Source organism: Macaca mulatta, chromosome 3 (genome assembly GCF_049350105.2).
Source record: "Macaca mulatta isolate MMU2019108-1 chromosome 3, T2T-MMU8v2.0, whole genome shotgun sequence".
NCBI classification, from domain to species: domain Eukaryota; kingdom Metazoa; phylum Chordata; class Mammalia; order Primates; family Cercopithecidae; genus Macaca; species Macaca mulatta.
In genome coordinates, this window is record NC_133408.1 from 107454800 (window position 1) to 107472945 (window position 18146).

The 18146-nt window shown below is 41.1% G+C and overlaps 1 long non-coding RNA gene and 1 pseudogene across 1 annotated transcript in view; both read right to left on the reverse strand.

Annotated features, from left to right (window-relative positions):
• Positions 1-8603, reverse strand: part of LOC106997486 (uncharacterized) — a 188157-nt gene extending 179554 nt beyond the window's left edge. The window contains exon 1 of the long non-coding RNA XR_001443678.2: positions 8530-8603. This is a non-coding gene — a long non-coding RNA (uncharacterized LOC106997486). The remainder of the gene's footprint in view (positions 1-8529) is intronic.
• A 942-nt stretch (positions 8604-9545) lies between these two features.
• LOC100423133 (large ribosomal subunit protein uL14 pseudogene) lies at positions 9546-17035 on the reverse strand (annotated as a pseudogene).
• Positions 17036-18146: the final 1111 nt, after the last annotated feature.

The window sequence follows — 18146 nt, forward strand, 5'->3', positions numbered from 1 at the left end:
TTTAAAGCTAGCCTCACACATACATTCAGAATCAGAAACAAATATAAACACTCCAAAAGCATTGAACAACTGAATTCTACATGAGGCTTTGTTGGAAGGCTAAAAGAGGAGTTACATAATGGACAACGTAACCATATTTTTTTTCTTTTAGGTACAATTCCCATTTTCTTTTTCTCCAGAGGATAATTTTTCTTCAGTCCTTAAGGACTCAACTCCTTACATGGGCTTTGGCGGGGGTCATGGGGCAGCACTCGCAGGTCTAAACTGGGGTGAAGGTGTTCGGTCCTTGCAGGCTTCACAAGATTGCTTCCTGACTACCTTGCTGTGAATGGCATAACTCACAGGGCAAGGTAACTTCCCACACAGCTTGGGAAGCACTTTGCTGTCGAAGATGCTCACTTTATTTTATTTATTTTTTTTTTTTTATTTATTTTTGAGACGGAGTCTCGCTCCGTCGCCCAGGCTGGAGTGCAGTGGCGCGATCTCTGCTCACTGCAAGCTCCGCCTCCTGGGTTCAGGCCATTCTCCTACCTCAGCCTCCCGAGTAGCTGGGACTACAGGAGCCCACCACCACGCCCGGCCAATTTTTTTGTATTTTTAGTAGAGACGGGGTTTCACCGTGTTAGCGAGGATGGTCTCAATCTCCTGTCCTCGTGATCTGCCCGCCTCGGCCTCCCAAAGTGCTGGGATCACAGGCGTGAGCCACCGCGCCCGGCAGATGCTCACTTTAGAACTGTCCCTGACAGCTGTAACCTCTACTACGTTTCGAATGACGAACTAGTTAATAGCCTTGTCGCTGGTCATGCATTGGGCTCAATTTGTGCAGCAAATAGGCTACACATGGTCATGGCCCTTTTGCGCACCACCATTGTTCCTTCTTTGCTTTGTCGTCTTGGAAGCGAGGACCTGAGGGAGGGAATCTTTTAAAAAACCCTTTCTCCTCTATCCCTCATCTCCTTTCTCCTTTTCTGAAATCCCTCAGGTTCTCTTCCCTTATCCTGTCACATGAATCTTTTTCCTTTTTTCTCCTCAAACTCTGATCCCCCCTTAGTGTCTCTGTCTCTTTCTTCTTTGAAGAAATGTCCCAAATTTTTGCCTTCACCCACTAGGCCCCTCCACAAACAAATGTAATAAAAATGTTCCTAGGGTTATATGCCATTCTTAGAGAGTCTTAAAAGGCCAGAGGTGGAGGGAGGGTGTTTGTAAGTAATGAATAATAATTTAACACATCCAGTTGATAAAATGATAAAAATGTGAGCAACTACATTGTCAGATATATATTGGGCGAACTACAGCACTCATTTAAATATATTATAGAAAATCACCAAAGAACTAAAGTGTGAATGGAAAGTATTTCCTAAAGGCGTTTCCTTTTATTTATATTACGCCTTCTACTATGAAGATAACACATATTTCATCTATGTTGGTTTAGCATTTGTGGTGTCCAATCTTATAACATCTATAATATCAAGGGAACCTGATAAATTAAAAGAAAGAAGGTTTGCGTTTTGAGACTACATTGCCACCTCAAGTGCTTACCACAGAGCATGTTTTTCTATAGTATTCTTCTTTATACAAGTTGCTTATCGTGAATTCTCCAATAGTAAAATGGAATAAGAGGCTTAAATTGCTTCAGCACAATTCAGCGAGGTTTCAATCCACTTACTGAAATGTACTTTTGCCTACAAGCACGTGCCCCTGTTTAATGATGCACTCACCACACACCATACAGCTGAGAAGTGCCTGCACTAAAATGTTCCGTCTGCTTTCCCAGAGAGCAAGAACCTCAGGAGTGGGTTCCCCTCCTGAGGGCTAAAATGACCAGGAACCTCTGCTGGGTGAAGTTCAGTTTCTCCTTGCTAATGTTTCTCACAGCATCAGGCCAAAAAAAAAAAAAATTAAAAAGTAGAATTTTTTTAAAAAGTAATTTTGTCAGGATGGTTTATTTTCAAGATAGAGAGCTAAATGTCAATTCTAGAATACATAAGAAAAAGATAATCTATTCAGAAATGTGCTATCCTTTGTAGTATATGCTAAATAGAATTCTCATAAGGCACCATATATGTATAATTATGTTATTTTAGAGTAGACTCTAACAACATCAACTGCAAGTGATCTGCCAAAAGATGGATCTAAGCCAGGACCCCATTCTCTCATCCAAGAAAGGCCTGAAACACTATGTTCCTGCTCTAAAGCCCGGTCACCAATGGGCAATCAGAAATACATTATTTCCCACACAGTGACAAACATGGAAGATACTCTAAATGGTCCTTGAGCCAGGCACAGTGGTTCACGCCTGTAATCTCAGCACTTTGAGAGACCAAGGCGGGAGGAAGGCCTGAACTTCAGAGTTCAAAACCAGCCTGGGCAACATGGTGAAACTGTCTCTACCAAAAAATTAAAAATCAGCCTGGTGTCATGGTGCATGCCTGAAGTAGTTCCAGCTACTCAGGTGGCTGAGGCAAGAAGACCACTTGAGCTTGGGACGTTGAGGCTGCAATGAGCTGTGACTGCACCACTCCACTCAGGACTAGGCAACAGAGTGAGACCCTGTCTCAAAAAAAAAAAAAAAAAAAATTCTTGATATTCTAGAATTTTGGTCTCCCAAGTTTTTAGATAATACACTCCATCAGTAAAAAATATCCAAGTATGAACTGCAAGTAGTTGTAAATTTATTCATTTTAAAATCATAGGCTGGGCATGGTGGCTCACACCTGTAATCCCAGCAACTTGGGAGGCCAAGGCAGGTGGATCACCTGAGGTCAGGAGTTCGAGACCAGCCTGACTGACATGGAGAAATCCCATCTCTACTAAGAATACAAAAATTAGCCAGGCATGGTGCCGCATGCCTGTAATCCTAGCTACTCGGGAGGCTGAGACAGGAGAATTGCTTGAACCCTGGAGGCGGAGGTTGCAGTGAGCCAAGATAGTGCCATTGCACTCCAGCCTGGGCAACAAGAGTAAAACTCTGTCTCAAAAATAAATAAATAAATAATATAATTATATATATGTGCTATCATATTAGGTATATCTAAAATAAAAAAGAAAAATTACCAAATAAAATAATAAAGCATACAGAATTTTATGAGGTGATAGTATTTTTAAAAACACAACTCTCAGCCAGGCACGCTGCCGCACGCCTATAATCCCAGCACTTTGGGAGGCTGAGGTGGGCAGATTGCCTGAGGTTAGAAGTTCGAGACCAGCCTGGCCAACATGATGAAACCTCATCTCTACTAAAAACACAAAAATTAGCCAGGCATGGTGACAGGCACCTGTAATCCCCACTGCTTGGGAGGCTGAGGCAGGAGAATCACTTGAACCAAGGAGGCGGAGGTTGCAGTGAGCCGAGATCCCACCACTGCACTCCAGTCTGGGTGACAGAGGAAGACTGTCTCAAAAAATAAAAAATAAAAAAAACTCTCATTAAAAATACAATATTAATTAAATTAATACAATAATATGTTTGAATAGTTTCACAAATTTTGGTTTAACACCATGTGACAGGATTTGAAGGTCTGCTTCTAAGTTGTTTCTTTTGCTATGATTTTTTAAAGATAGGTGAAAAAGACTTCTCATAAATATATATAAATCCCAAACGGAAGAACTGCATATTTGGCTGTTCTTTTTCACGATGCACTTTTTTTTTTTGAGACAGGGTCTCGCCCAGACTGGAGTGCAGTGGCGCAATCACTGCTCACTACAGCCTCGACCTCCAGGCTCAAGCCATCCTGCTACCTCAGCCTCCCAAGTAGCTCAGACCACAGGTATGTGCCCTGATGCAGGGCTAATTTTCAAAACTTTTCGTAGAGACAGGGTCTCCCTATATTGCCCAGGCTGGTCTCAAACTCGTAGGCTCATGGGATCCTCCCACTTCAGCCTCCCAAAGTGTTGAGATTAGGGGCCACCTGCCTGACCATGATGCTCATATTTTAATCTCTCAACCAAATATGATTTTTGGTAAAATTCAGCCAATAAATTTCCATTTTCTCTAATGTCCAATCATTGTTGCAAACTAATCATAAATGTGTTCAAACACATAAAAATTCTTAACTTGGAAGATATGAAAAAAGATTTTTAAGTTCTGTTTCCAAGTTTTTGAAGTGTGCCAAAATAAGCAATTTCTTATGTAACACATTATTTTCTGCAAAATCATATAACAATGGAAACATTTCCCATCATTTATTTTTAAACGCTCCTCAACAAAAAAAGAAAAGAAAAGAAACATTCTCACTTACTGTGAAAACTGCTGCTATTTTGTGGGTACAAAGGAAGTGAGCAAGTATGTGTGTGTACGTGCCTATGTTAATTTTCTACTAGGTAGCATTCTACTCACAGTTACTTATCACAGAAAGGTCAGCCTACTTGGAAACTTGTATTTTGTGAAAGCAATGTGAACTATGTGTCTTTAAATTTGACAATTCCAAATGTTTTGTCTCAAAGTAACCACTGAACTGTAAGTAAGGCATAGGAGATTTTCATGGTCAACCCCCCATCTTATTACTAAACACTGGGAAGATTCTATAATATAATATATTCTATAGTATAATCCATAGATTCACTTAGGATAGACACATGTAATCTAGGTGGTTACGAAAGGAATGAAAGGAGAGAATGTCCACTCCTCTTTACATTAGACGGTCCCTTCTATTTGAAGGATAACATGCCCAAAAAATCACATGAGCACCTAATATACAGGATGTCAATCACAGTCAAGCATAATTTATTTACATTTTTTTAGACCAAAGAAATATAGAAACAGAAATTCTAATATTTTCTTCATACTTGACAATAAATTTCTTGAATAATCCCTGGGAGTACTTCAGAGTAATGGTCCTGAGTGTGGTTCTGAAAATACTACCTGGCATTGAATTACTCCAGGACCTTGTTAAACTAGCAGATTTCCAAGCCTCATCCAAACCTATTGAGTCACAATCTCTGCAAGAGATGCCAGGATTTCAGCATTAGTAACAAGCAGGTCATGTCAGTTATTTACCACTGCATAAACAACCATTCCAAAATGTAATGGCTCAAAATAATGACAGGTTTTTTTTTTCTTGCAATTCTGTGGATTGACTGGACTTGTGCTCCACTGTGATATCAGCTGACTTCACTTAAATGGCTGCATTCAGCTGGGAGCTCTACTGGACTGAATTATCCAAGAGGGTCTCACTCATGGTCTGGCACTTGGTGCTGACCATCAATGGGGCACCAAAGTCCTCTTCCATGGGGAATCTCTCTCTCTCCTCTGGTCCCTCCCCATTCATTAGCCTACTCTGTGCTTCTTCACATGGAAGCCAATTTCCAAGATCATATTCATGAAAATTGCCAGGTCTCTTCAGGGCTAGTTCCAGAACTGACTCAGGGACTCTTCTGCTGCTTTCTGTTGATCAAAGCAAGTCATGTGACCTGACCAGATTCAAGGAAAGGGAAACAAGACTCTACCTTTTGATGGAAGGGGCACCATGAATGTACAGGGTTAGGAAGAATTGTTGGTAGCCATCATTGGAGACTAGTACTACATAGATGATAAAATTTGAGAACAGCTATTTTAAAGTGATAAATCCAATAAAGACGGTTGAATTTAACATAAGAGCAATTTTTAGTATTCTTAATGAGTTTGTGCATCAAATGTTACTAATAAGAGTAACAACCCTAGACTGAAATATATATATATACGCACACAATGCAGAATACTCTAGAAGAGTGGTTTCTTTCTCTTAATGCTAAATTGTATTATAGTAATTACCTTTTGCGTTTTTTAATCATTCATTCTTAAGACATTGGTTTCATCTTTGCAAAACATAAAATTGTAAATAGAGTATTTGGATTTAAAAAGTGTTAATGAAAGAAAGTATCAAAACTCTTTCAACATCATGGTTTTATCTTGCTCAAACCAGCCATGTGTATTGAGGAAGTTGGCAGGAGCTGCTCTCAGTGTAAGACCCTATCATTTAAAGCCTTCTACCTATCATGAGATTAATCCCCTGGGTTGGTTTGTTTTGGTTTTTTGGGTTTTTTAGAACAAGAACAAAAAGGACCACAGAGAACTTTCCAAATCAATGAGCTTTCAAATATAGGAAATATTGGCTGTAAGGATATCATGCAGTTTCCCTCAGAGATCTTGAGACCATGGCTTGAAGGAACGTATTATTTTTGTAAATCCTGAATTTGAATCATGTAGTTACAAAGAGCAGTGTTAAGGGCTGAGCGTGGCTGACCGTCCAGCATCTGCTTTTAATTCAGCTTTGCTGCACTCTATTTGTCACAACTAAATTTTATAGGAAGGAATTAAATGCTTTAGATCAGAGGTCAAAAGCTAAAGACCCACAGGCCAGATACAATGACAGATGTATTTAATTTGGCCTGGATGTTTTTTAAAAATTGAAATTAGTTGTCACCATTAAAGAAAAAAAAAGCAATACTTCAAACTTCTCAAAAAACAAAATCAGGAACACTTAATACTGAAATTGCATTCCCCTATGACATCACAGGACTAAAGTTGATTATGAATGGTCCCTGAAGATAGGTCATGCACTTTCCAGTGAACCATAGTCCCCACTCTTCTCTGTTGTCTTCCTCTAGAATTACACCATTTACATTCTCTACATGACGTTTGGAAGTATTAGATCTTTATTTTTATTTTTTTGCAGCCAAAGCACTATTTAGAAATTCAGGGAGTGACTAAAAGATTCATTTGTAAATATTTATAAATATCACAGGTCTACTCTATTTCAGGCTAGACTTTCCTGATACATATCCTAGCACATATTTTGATATACCTTGCCTGCACTGCAAATTGAAACCCATTTTTTTTCTTTTTAAAGAAATAAAGTCATTTTTAAAAGCTGTCATATATTAAGAAGTATAACAGAATTTCTAAGAAAAAAATCAAACTAATGAAACTTTTCGTGTAGAATCATATTTTGGGTTTGTTTTCCCCAGTTGAAGAGAAAAAGAGGGTGGGGAAAATACTCTGAAATAACACAAAGAGAAAAAAAAAAAAAAGATGCAGCAAAATTTGTAAAGTTTTGTTCTATCACATAGCTATCCTAGTTAAGGACTACTATCATCATCACAAAATCTAAAACAAAACACAGGAATTTGTCCACTTCTTGATATAGCACTGCCATTAATATCATTTCTGTGCTTACTGAAACTGTCCTACCAATACACAATTAATAGTTTCACGTAAAGGATAGTAAAAGTGCCAAAAGAGCACTCAAACTGGAGTAACCAGAAGACACATGGATGCAAATTCTAGCTCTACCAGTTACTCTCAGCAGATTTGGGGCAAGTCAACTTACCTCCATATACCAGCTTCTTTATTAGAGACATTATACAGTTGAGACTCAATATTTAACATCCAACTAATTCTTATCTTTTAAGATTTTAAAATTTATTATTCTAAGAAACTTTCAGGCCAGGCACAGTGGCTCATGCCTGTAATCCCAGCACTTTGGGAGACCGAGGCAGGCGGATCTGAAGGTCAGGAGATCAAGACCATCCTGGCCAACACAGTGAAACCCCGTCTCTACTAAAAAAAACAAAAAATTAGCCCGGCGTGATGGCGGGCGCCTGTAGTCCTAGCTACTCGGGAGGCTGAGGCAGGAGAATGGCGTGAACCCGGGAGGCAGAGTTTGCAGTGAGCTGAGTTCAGGCCACTGCACTCCAGCCTGGGCAACAGAGCGAGACTCCGTCTCAAAAAAAAAAAAAGAAAGAAACTTTCTCCCAATCTGACTTGTGTGTGACTCTCTGAGTTTTACTATAACACTTTTAAGGAACTGAATTTAGTTACTGATCTACTTCGACTTCCTCAAAAGAGAGCGCTCCATGTAAGTCAGTGTTTGTATTAGAATGGGGCACAATATTTTAAAGATATGGCATTGGGAAGCAGAGCATTGGCATTAAAATAAAATAACATTAAGCTCTAATATGAGATTTGAAAAACATAATCTGGGCAGAGGGTCCAGTGAATCTTAGCAGGAATAACCAGTCTTCAGCATTATCAGCTTAGTGCTGACTGAAGAGTCATTTGGCTACATGTGATTTTTACACATCTGTCAACTAAATCAGAGTTCGAAATGAAAAATCTGGCACATAGAAACATTATGGGGATTTGTGAGTCCCCCTGGAGAATTTTGGGTCCATAAACCAATGAATAGATTACTATGACACATAAATAGAGTATTTTCATCTGTGACAGGCATAATCTCGCCCTGGTACTCTTTGTGTCATGTTACTCACTGTCCTCAGACCCACTTTAGAACATGCTAAAAGATAAGTAACAACATTAAATATGGAAAACATCAAAGGGTAAAGAACGGAACCACCTTTGGGAAGACCTAAATGCAATCTCTGTCAGTACCACTAACTGTGGCCTCTGAGTTAGCCCACTAACTCCAGTCCTAATGTAAGTACATTACAAATCACTTCAACGGTCACGACCTCATTCATCCGTCCAGCAAACCTGTGCCATAATAGGTTTTACTAGTACAAAAACTGAGGCTCGCTGTGTTTGTAACTTACCTAAAGTCACATAGGTGATAACGGTGTCCCTGAATCCAAATCCACATATTCTTTGTATTGAGACAGGCAGATGGAAAGGGCTCCCTGGCAAAACTCCAACCGGCCAGTGCACTGGGAGGAGTGCGCACTGGGATGGAGCCACAGAAGTTCGCGCGCACGTTTGCAGCGGGAGGAGCTTGGCCCCTCCTCTTCCTGGGTGGAACCTGGGATCCAATCTGTGAGGCGGGAAGCTCACTGGCAGGAAACACTCTCTCGCTTTGCTAAGAGTCTCTGTTTCACCTTTTCTTCCATTTCACCCAATAAACCCTGCCCTCCTCATGCTTCAAATCGTCTGTGAGCCTAATTTTTCGTGGCCGTGTGATAAGGAACCCTGTCTTTAGCTGAACTAAGGAAAAAGTCCCACAACACTATTATGCCATAAAATGTCTTTAATCTATAAAACTAGAATATAGCAAGTCTTTATTGAGTCTCGAATTTCATTTATTTATTTTTTAAAAAATGTTTATAACTTGAGTGGGTCAAAACGTGGGTATATAAAAAAGAGGAATTTACGTGTCTCTAGAAGAAAAAGAAGAGATTGCAAGGGAAATACTGAGTGTCGTTTTGAAAGTACATTAGTGCCAGGCACTACAGAAGTCTTCCTGAAGGTGGTGGTACAGGCAAAGCATGCACTTCAAGCTTTGGGAACAATTTTTAGAAAAATTTTTGAGGTCTTTATAAAAATTGTCAAGGAACTGTTAACATAATGACAGCAACATATACAAATGTCTGGAACACTATCACATATTTTAAATCTATTTTTTGATGTAGAGCTATTTGGAAATATTATGTCAGCCTTTCAGGAAGTATATAATTTTGAGATTGAATAAAATCAGGCTGTCTCCATGTTTATTTGAATTAATGAGATGTTTGATGTTGTCCACCTTTTCCCTTGTTGTCCAAACCCTAGTCAGTGCTCTGACTTGAAAGCCAAGTTCTCTGTGTCTGTAACCAAAGAGAAAAGCTCATCACCCTGGTTAGGCAAAGTTCACAGCTGCCACAGCCTCCTGAAATGCCACACTGCCTCCATCAGTGTTTCTTCTTGTGTTCTCTTCGTGCAGAGTGTGTTTGGAGTTACTGCAGTTTTTGGTCATCACTGAATGATGATATCTCTTTAGAAAGTCTCTGTAAGTGTACCCAGGGCTCCCTGAAGATGTGTAAAGTCTCTGCACAAGTTTGAGCATTCTTAAGGAGCAAATTACTAGCATTTTGTATTTTTATATTTGTACAATGAGAAAACTTTCTATGGATTTGATATTCTTTCCTGGAAATACTTCCACAAGAAAACAGGATATGGAAAACCCATTTTTAAGGAAAGTTTACGTTTTTACATTAAAGAACAATTGAAAATAAAATATTCCTGTTGGAATAATGGGATCTTGATTTTAGGCCGTTTGTCAATTTAACAATTAATGACAGAGCTTAGCAATGACATATAGCTAACAGCAAAAATTCTTGTGGCAGTACCCTCATCTTCCCCCTTCTCCCATGCTAAAGAATAAAACAACATATTTCCCAAGTTAATGGTCCCAATGTGGGGCCAATTTTATTTTCAAATAATTACAGAATCACAAGAAGTTGCCAAAATAATACAAAGAAGCCCCATGTATATTTCACCCGTTTTCACCTTCAGAAATAACATCTTACATAACTAATACAATATCAAGACCAAGAAAATGACGTTGGTACAAGTACAGTCTTACTCAGATTTCACCAATGTTGACAGGCACTTGTGTGTATGTGCATATGTCTGTGAGTCAAACACTTTTATTACATGTAGATGTGATAAGGGTACAGATCTGTTTCATTACTATGAAGATCCCTAATGGTTCCATTTTATAGTTATACCCATCCATCTCCCTCCCAGAGACCATCTCTATCCTCTGGCAACCACTACTCTGTTCTCTATCTCTATAAATGTGTCATTTGGAGAATGTAATAGAAATAGAATAATACAGTATGTTACCTTCTGTTTATAACCTTTTTTTCACTCAGCATAATTGCCTTGAGATCCATCCACCTTGTGACATGTGTAGTAATAGTTGATTCCTTTCTGTTGCTGAGTAGTATTTCATGGTATGGATGCCACACAGTTTGATCATTCATTCACCCATGGAAGGGCATCTGGGTTGTTTCTAATCTTTGGCTATTACAAATAAAGCTGCTATAAACATTTGTGTATACATTTCGGTGTCTATAAGTTTTCTTTTCTTTGGGTTGAATGCTCGGGAGTACCATTGCTGAGTTGTATGGTAAAATGTGATTAGATTTTTAAGAAATGGCCAAACTATTTTCAAGTGGTTGTACCATTTTGCATTCCCACCAGTAATGTATAAGGGATCCAATTTCTCTGCATTCTTGCCAGCATTTGGTGTTATCATTGTATCATTTCTTTTGAAAAAAAATTTTTTTTTTTTTTTGAGATGCAGTCTCGCTCTGTCACCCAGGCTGGAGTGCAGTGGTGCTATCTTGGCTCACTGCAAGCTCCACCTTCCGGGTTCATGCCATTCTCCTGCCTCAGCCTCCCGAGTAGCTGGGACTACAGGTGCCCACCACTGCGCCCGGCTAATTTTTTGTATTTTTAGTAGAGACGGAGTTTCACCGTGTTAGCCAGGAAGGTCTCAATCTCCTGACCCCATGATCCACCCGCCTCAGCCTCCCAAAGTGTTGGGATTACAGGCATGAGCCACCATGCCCGGACTACTACTGAGTTTTGAGAGTTCTTTATCACATATATGGTTTGGAAGTGGTTGACAAATGTTTTCCTTCAATCTGTAGCTTGTATTTTCATCTTCTTAACAGGATCTTTCATTGAGCAAAAGTTTTTAGTATTGAAGAAGCCCAATGTATTTGTTTTCTTTTATAGAATTATAATATTGGTGTCATGTCTAAGAATTCTTTACCGAGTCCGGGGTTCTGAAGATTTTCTCCTATGTTTTCTTCTAAACATTTATACCATATACCATATCTCGTGAACTAATGCTTTTACCCTGATTAATATCCCATATACTTAAGGTTTCATTAGAAACAAATGACACCCTCCAACAGATAATTGGATAAAGCTTAATAAAGGGACCATTTACAAAGGTGCAGGAAGAGAAAAGAGAAACCAAGAAAGGTGAAGCACCCTAGGGGTAGCAACAGTGGGGCACTATTACCACTCCTAGGCCTGACTGGGCAAGAGGGAGAGGAGATACCAGGGAGCTGTAGCTGCGGAAGTCCTCACAGCAAGAGCTGTGGCCTGCCTAGCAACCCACTGGGGAGGAGCCAGAAGAATACAAAGCTAAACTTCCCTCTCTTCCTTCTTACCAGTTGGCACCGAAGAACACAACAGCTTGTTTACATACTTGAAACAAGACATGGTATCAAGAAAAGTTGGATTTCAAGAAGGGTACCAGAATCCCTACATTTAGATTCTTAAAGTACAAACATCAATAAAAAACAAAACAAAAAAAAAAAAGAGAAAGAGGAAAATGGAAAATCAGAAATGCCAGTGTCAACTTATCTGATCATACCAACGCTGCATTTGAAATAAAACACGTAAAATGCAAAATATGCTTACTCTAATAGCAAAGCAAGAATTTCAAGCCTTGCTGAAGGTACTAACTATCCACTATGTTTTTTCTTTCTTCCAAAGGCAAGCGATCCTGATCAGGGAGGTGTAATGGCATTGCCTTCCCCGGCCTTCCAGGACTTTCTGGATTGTCAAGCAGTAATTAACTTGGTTGGGGGGGGGGTAGGCAGAGAAAGCTGGGAAGGAAAGAGAGCCAGTAGATGGCAGATGGTTGTCATTTAGGCATTTTTGTCCATGTGGAACAGGATCCTTGCCAAGGGCAGGCCTTCAGTTCCCAGGCTGGAGAGAAGGAGGGTGTTAGAAAACAAGCAGTGGCATAGTCCTAAAAACTAGGACTAATAGCGGGGAGCAAAATGGTGACCTGAGATCTCTGCAGAGTCTCAAGGTCATTTGGGAGCAAAGGATTCCAGATCCCAGATTTCAGGGCCGGCTGCAAGGCTCTCTCTCCTGATTTGCATAGGAACCTGCAGAACCCAGGGCTGAGCTTGTGACCACCATCTGAAGGGAAATCTGAGGCTGTTAACATATTTGATTAAGTTTAGGTTGGTCAGGAAAATGGGTGGCTTGAACATACACGATTCAGTGTGGCAACTGACGAAAGCAAAGATGGGGTGCTGGCCCAGAGCTTTAAAAGGTTACTATGGATGGGAATGTTGTTGTTTTTGTTGTTGTTGCTGTTGTTTTGGGGATGGAGTCTCACTCTGTTGGCAAGGCTGGAGTGCAGTGCACGATCTGAGCTCAATGCAACCTCTGCCTCCTGGGTTCAAGTGATTCTCCTGCCTCAGCCTCCTGAGTAGCTGGGACTACAGGCATGCGCCACCACTCCCATCTACTTTGTATTTTTAGTAGAGACAGGGTTTCATCATGTTGGCCAGGCTGGTCTCAAACTCCTGACCTCAGGTGATCCACCCACCTCGGCCTCCCAAAGTGCTGGGATTACAGGCATGAGCAACCGTGCCCAGGAATGTTTTTTATTCATTCAGTGAACAAATATTTATCAAGTTTGTTCTAAGAGCCAGGTCCTGTGTTGAGTCCATGGGACACAGTGTTAAGTAAAGTCCAGTTCTCTTAACCTTAAAATGGAACTTAAAATTCAAATAGAAAATGCCATCAGGCCTCCCAAATTTCTGGGATTATAGGCGTGAGCCACCGTGCCCAGACTACTACTGAGTTTTGAGAGTTCTTTATCACATATATGGTTTGGAAGTGGTTGACAAATGTTTTCCTTCAATCTGTAGCTTGTATTTTCATCTTCTTAACAGGATCTTTCATTGAGCAAAAGTTTTTAGTATTGAAGAAGCCCAATTTATTTGTTTTCTTTTATAGAATTATAATATTGGTGTCATGTCTAAGAATTCTTCACCTAGTCCAGGGTTCTGAAGATTTTCTCCTATGTTTTCTTCTAAACATTTATACCATAAACCATATCTCACACCTGTAATCTCAACACTTTGGGAGGCCGAGGTGGATGGATCATGTGAGGCCAGTAGTTTGAGACAAGCCTGGCCAACATGGCAAAACTCTGTCTCCACTAAAAACACAAAAATTAGCCAGAGCATGGTGGTGTGTACCTGTAATACCAGCTACTCGGGAGGCTGAGGCAGGAGAATTGCTTGAACCCAAGAGGTGGAGTGTAAGGTACATGGATATGCTTTGGTCAAGGATAGGCCAAGGCAGACGTCAGGCCTGCATGACTCAGTGAGTCTGGTGCACAGGCGCACACCTCCACTTGTTATGTAACCTGTCTGTGTAAGTTCATACTTGGCTCTAAGCCACTATTGTCTGTAAAAGATATAACTGTCCTGCTGACGCTCTACAGGGGCTCTTGGCTTGGCTCCTGGGGCTCAGCTCAGCTCAACATGGCTTGACATGGCAGGCATGCTGGCAACCAGAGAAAGAAAGAGAGAAAGCCAAAGATGTCCATCTTGCAGACAGAGGGGAGCCACAGCACAGTTTGCACTGGTACCCAGGGAGAGAAAGAGTTAAGCTGCTGATCCCAAAGGCAAGGGAGAGCCCGCCAAGCAGCTGCAGGCATGGGGGTGGCAGGAGCCGCAGAGCCGGAGCAAATAGCTGAGATAAAGGTGGACAGTGTGAGAGAGCTAATGTGAGTAAGCTACTGATGAGAAAGCTGCTGAATGAAACTACATTTCACCTGCCTACGGCCCCCCAAGTATTCTTTCTGCCCATCCACCCACTCCCATCAGACTTCAGCATGGGCTGAACCCAGACTCTGGCATTTGGACCTAACACAAAGGTTGCAGTGAGCCGAGATTTTGCCACTGCTCTCCAGTCCAGGCAACAGAGCACTCTGTCTCAGAAAAAAAAAAAAAGCCATCAAAGAGAAGGAGAAAAGAAAGATAATAATCTCTAAAGAGTGATAAATGCTATGAAGAAAACAAAAGAGGGCATTTGATAATAGCTGAAGTGAGAGATGGGAGAAATGGTACTCTAATTTCGTTAAGATGTCTCTGAGAAGGTGACATTAGAGTTGAGGCTTATTGACGGATGGAGCAAGCCCCTTACAGGAAAATCTAGGAGAAATGCAAACAGCTGGAGCAAAGGACCTGCGACAAGAAGAATTTTGGCCTATTTAAGTAACAGAAAGAAGGTGGGCGAGGCCAGAACAGAATGAGCCAGGAGGAAATCATTTAAGATAAAATGAGAAAAAGGGAGGAGGCTGGCACCAGGTTTTAGCCTAGAAAAACTGAAACTCCTAGTTTGATCTCAAACCTCAGCTGCAACAGTCAGCCTTAGGTGCTGACCAGGTGTAATTCATTGAACAATGCAGTGTTGCCTCTGACAATTACCTCCAGCAAACTGATGAATTTGTAGTCAAGAGCCTCTCTAAATCAACACTATTATGCCTTATTACCTCCAAGCAAATCAGCATAAAGGGATAGAAAAGACCATTAAAAATGAGCCAGCAGTTTGCTAGGTGACTGTTCAATAAGATTTCATTACCCCTTCTGTGGATATGCTTCCTGTATGTTCACCCATAGGAGCCTGTCCTGTTTAATAATTCTGGGGGCTCTGCATCAAGGTTTGCCTCCATCCTGACCATGTCGATTCAGAGCCAGGACACAATAAGAATGCACTTTGAATGCTGCTCTTAAGAGAATTAACCAGGTCGGGCACGGTGGCTTATGCCTGTAGTCTCAGCACTTTGTGAGGCCAAGGCAGGTGGATCACTTGAGGTCAGCAGTTGGAGACGAGCCTGGCCAACATGGTGAAACCCCTTCTCTACTAAAAATACAAAAATTAGCCAGGCATGGTGGCAGGTGCGTGAAATCCCAGCTACTTGGGAGGCTGAGGCAGGAGAATCGCTTGAACCCAGGGGACGGAGGTTGTAGTGAGCCAAGATTGCACCACTGCACTCCAGCCTGGACAACAGAATGAGACTCCATCTCAAAAAAAAAAAAAAAAAAAAAAAAAGAGAGAGAGGCCGGGTGTGGTGGCTCACGCCTGTAATCCCAGCACTTTGGGAAGCCAAGGCAGGTGGATCATGAGGTCAGGAGATCAAGACCATCCTGGCTAACATGGTGAAACCCCGTCTCCACTAAAAACACAAAAAATTATCCGGGCATGGTGGCGGGTACCTGTAGTCCCAGCTACTCAGGAGGCTGAGGAAGGAGAATGGCATGAGCCCGAGAGGTGGAGATTGCAGTGTGCCGAGATCGGGCCACTGCACTCCAGCCTGGGCGACAGAGCATGACTCCGTCTCAAAAAAAAGAGAGAGAGAGAGAGAGAGATTTAACCTGAAGACTTGGTTTTGCCCAGATCATACATCTCTCACTGTAACTGAAGGGTGTGAGACTCACCAGTTGTGGACAGATGTGCTGGCATCAGGTTGCCATGTCAATACCCTCTCTAGGCATTCATCGTAGGGAGCCATGGAAAAGCAGAACCAACTGACATACCTCCTTCAGTGTTCTCTAGTGGTGTTCCTTTGACCAGAGTTCCTGAGCACTGAAGAAGCAGAATATGAAGGAAGAAATATATCTTCCTTGGCCACTTTTACTGCTTAAAGTAGTCACCGGACTCACAATCATTTAATCATCACCTAGAGCAATTTCTTGAATACATACTCTTCTTTTGGCTAAAAAACTCAGAGAAATGGTCATGCCACATAGACAAACATGTCTATTGGTGTTAGGACTCCAGATAAGGTTTTTTTTCCCTGTGGATTATTTTAGCTATAGGCTTCTCATGGATTCCCCTCCATTCTTGCCCCAGAGATCTCCTGCTTTTGAATGAATAGTGAAGTTTTAACAATTACCTGTTCACTGTTGCCTCAGTCCCTCAAAAATAATTTTGTAGGACATTAAAATACCATAAGTATTTACAGATTGGCTTCTGTTAAAGTGTTTTGACACTGCTCTTTTTTTTTTTTCTGTGAACAAATACTTTTTAATGGGTTTAAAGTTTTTTTTGCTTGTTTTGTTTTTGCAAATATACTGGAGAATCAATCACACAATGCTGCCAGGATTGGACATAGTCCAGGGACCACAAGTCTGCACACTCCTTTGCTACTACTGGTCCTGTAATGGCAGAACCTTTCATCTGGCCTTTATTGCTTACTATGACCCCTGTATTATCTTCAAAAGAAAGAAACACGCCGTCTTTTCTCCAGTAGGGCTTTCATTGTCAAATGACTACTGCTGGATGTACCTTTTATCTGAGCTCTGGTTTGCCTTTCTTGACTGTAGCCATCCCCACGTCACCCACACTAGCAGCGGGAAATCTGTTCAGCTGTCCCTTGATCCTCTTCACGGAGATGATATACAGGTTTTTGGCTCCTGTGTTGTCAGCTCATTTGATCACAACTCCTACTGGAAGACCCACAGAAATCCGGAATTTCATACCAGAGGACCCACCACATCCTCACTTCCACATCTTGAACCCGGAAAGAAGGAAAAAGTAGATTTTGACACTATTCTTAAACAAATTATAGGCAAATTTATCCTGTTAAAAAAAAAAAGAATAGGCTGGACGCGCTGGCTCACACCTGTCATCCCAGCACTTTGGGAGGCTGAGGCAGGTGGATCACAAGGTCAGGAGTTCAAAAGCAGCCTAGCCAAGATGGTGAAACCCCGTCTCTACTAAAAATACAAAAATTAGCTGGGTGCAGTGGCAGGCGCCTGTAATTCCAGCTACTCAGGAGGCTGAGGCAGGAGAATTGCTTGAACTCGGGCTTCAGAGGTCGCAGTAAGCCAAGATCATGCCACTGCACTCCAGCCTGGGCAACAGAGCGAGACTCCATCTCAAAAAAAAAAAACAAAAAACAGAGTTCTCACCTCTGCAATCAGCAATTCCGCATATTCAGAACTTTGAATATCTTTGCAAATCTGTTAAAGTATAAGCACCAGAAATAGAAATAGGCTCATGCAAAAAAAAATTATGTGGCTAGTAACGGATCTAGTAATATTCTTTAAAAATTCAAAACTACAGTAATCTCTAGTACTGAATATTTGCAACATGTTCATGAATAAAAGACTTATACAATCTAATATGATTAAAACACACTTCAAGATTAAAATATTCATTTAAATGGTTCATATTGCCTGAACTTCCTTCTGAAGGTCTAAGGTTTTTTGTGGAAAAACCCTTCTTAGAACTCCCTAAATTGAATAGTCACCGTTGAATAGCCATTTTCTACATTCCACTCAGAGTCAGGTTGGCCTGAGGTTTTCAGACGTCATCAGCTCGTCCAGCAAAAACATGCGTCTTTGGATTGCTCGTTCCTACTCCATGAACATGTAAAGTTAAGGCCACCCTTTCAAAGGAGCTTCCTTCTCTGGGAAGGTTGGCCTGGTCCCTTTCCTCCCTAAGGGCAGGACCATCACCACCTGTGAAGAAAGATGGAAAGGGATAGGAGAGGGAAAAAGAAATTCCCTTCCCCAGGCCTACATAAGGAAGGGGAAAATTTCTCTTTTCTTAGCAGTTCAGAGATCCTGACTGGCATCACCTCCCAGGACTCCAAATGCTTCCTTTCTTGTTATAATCC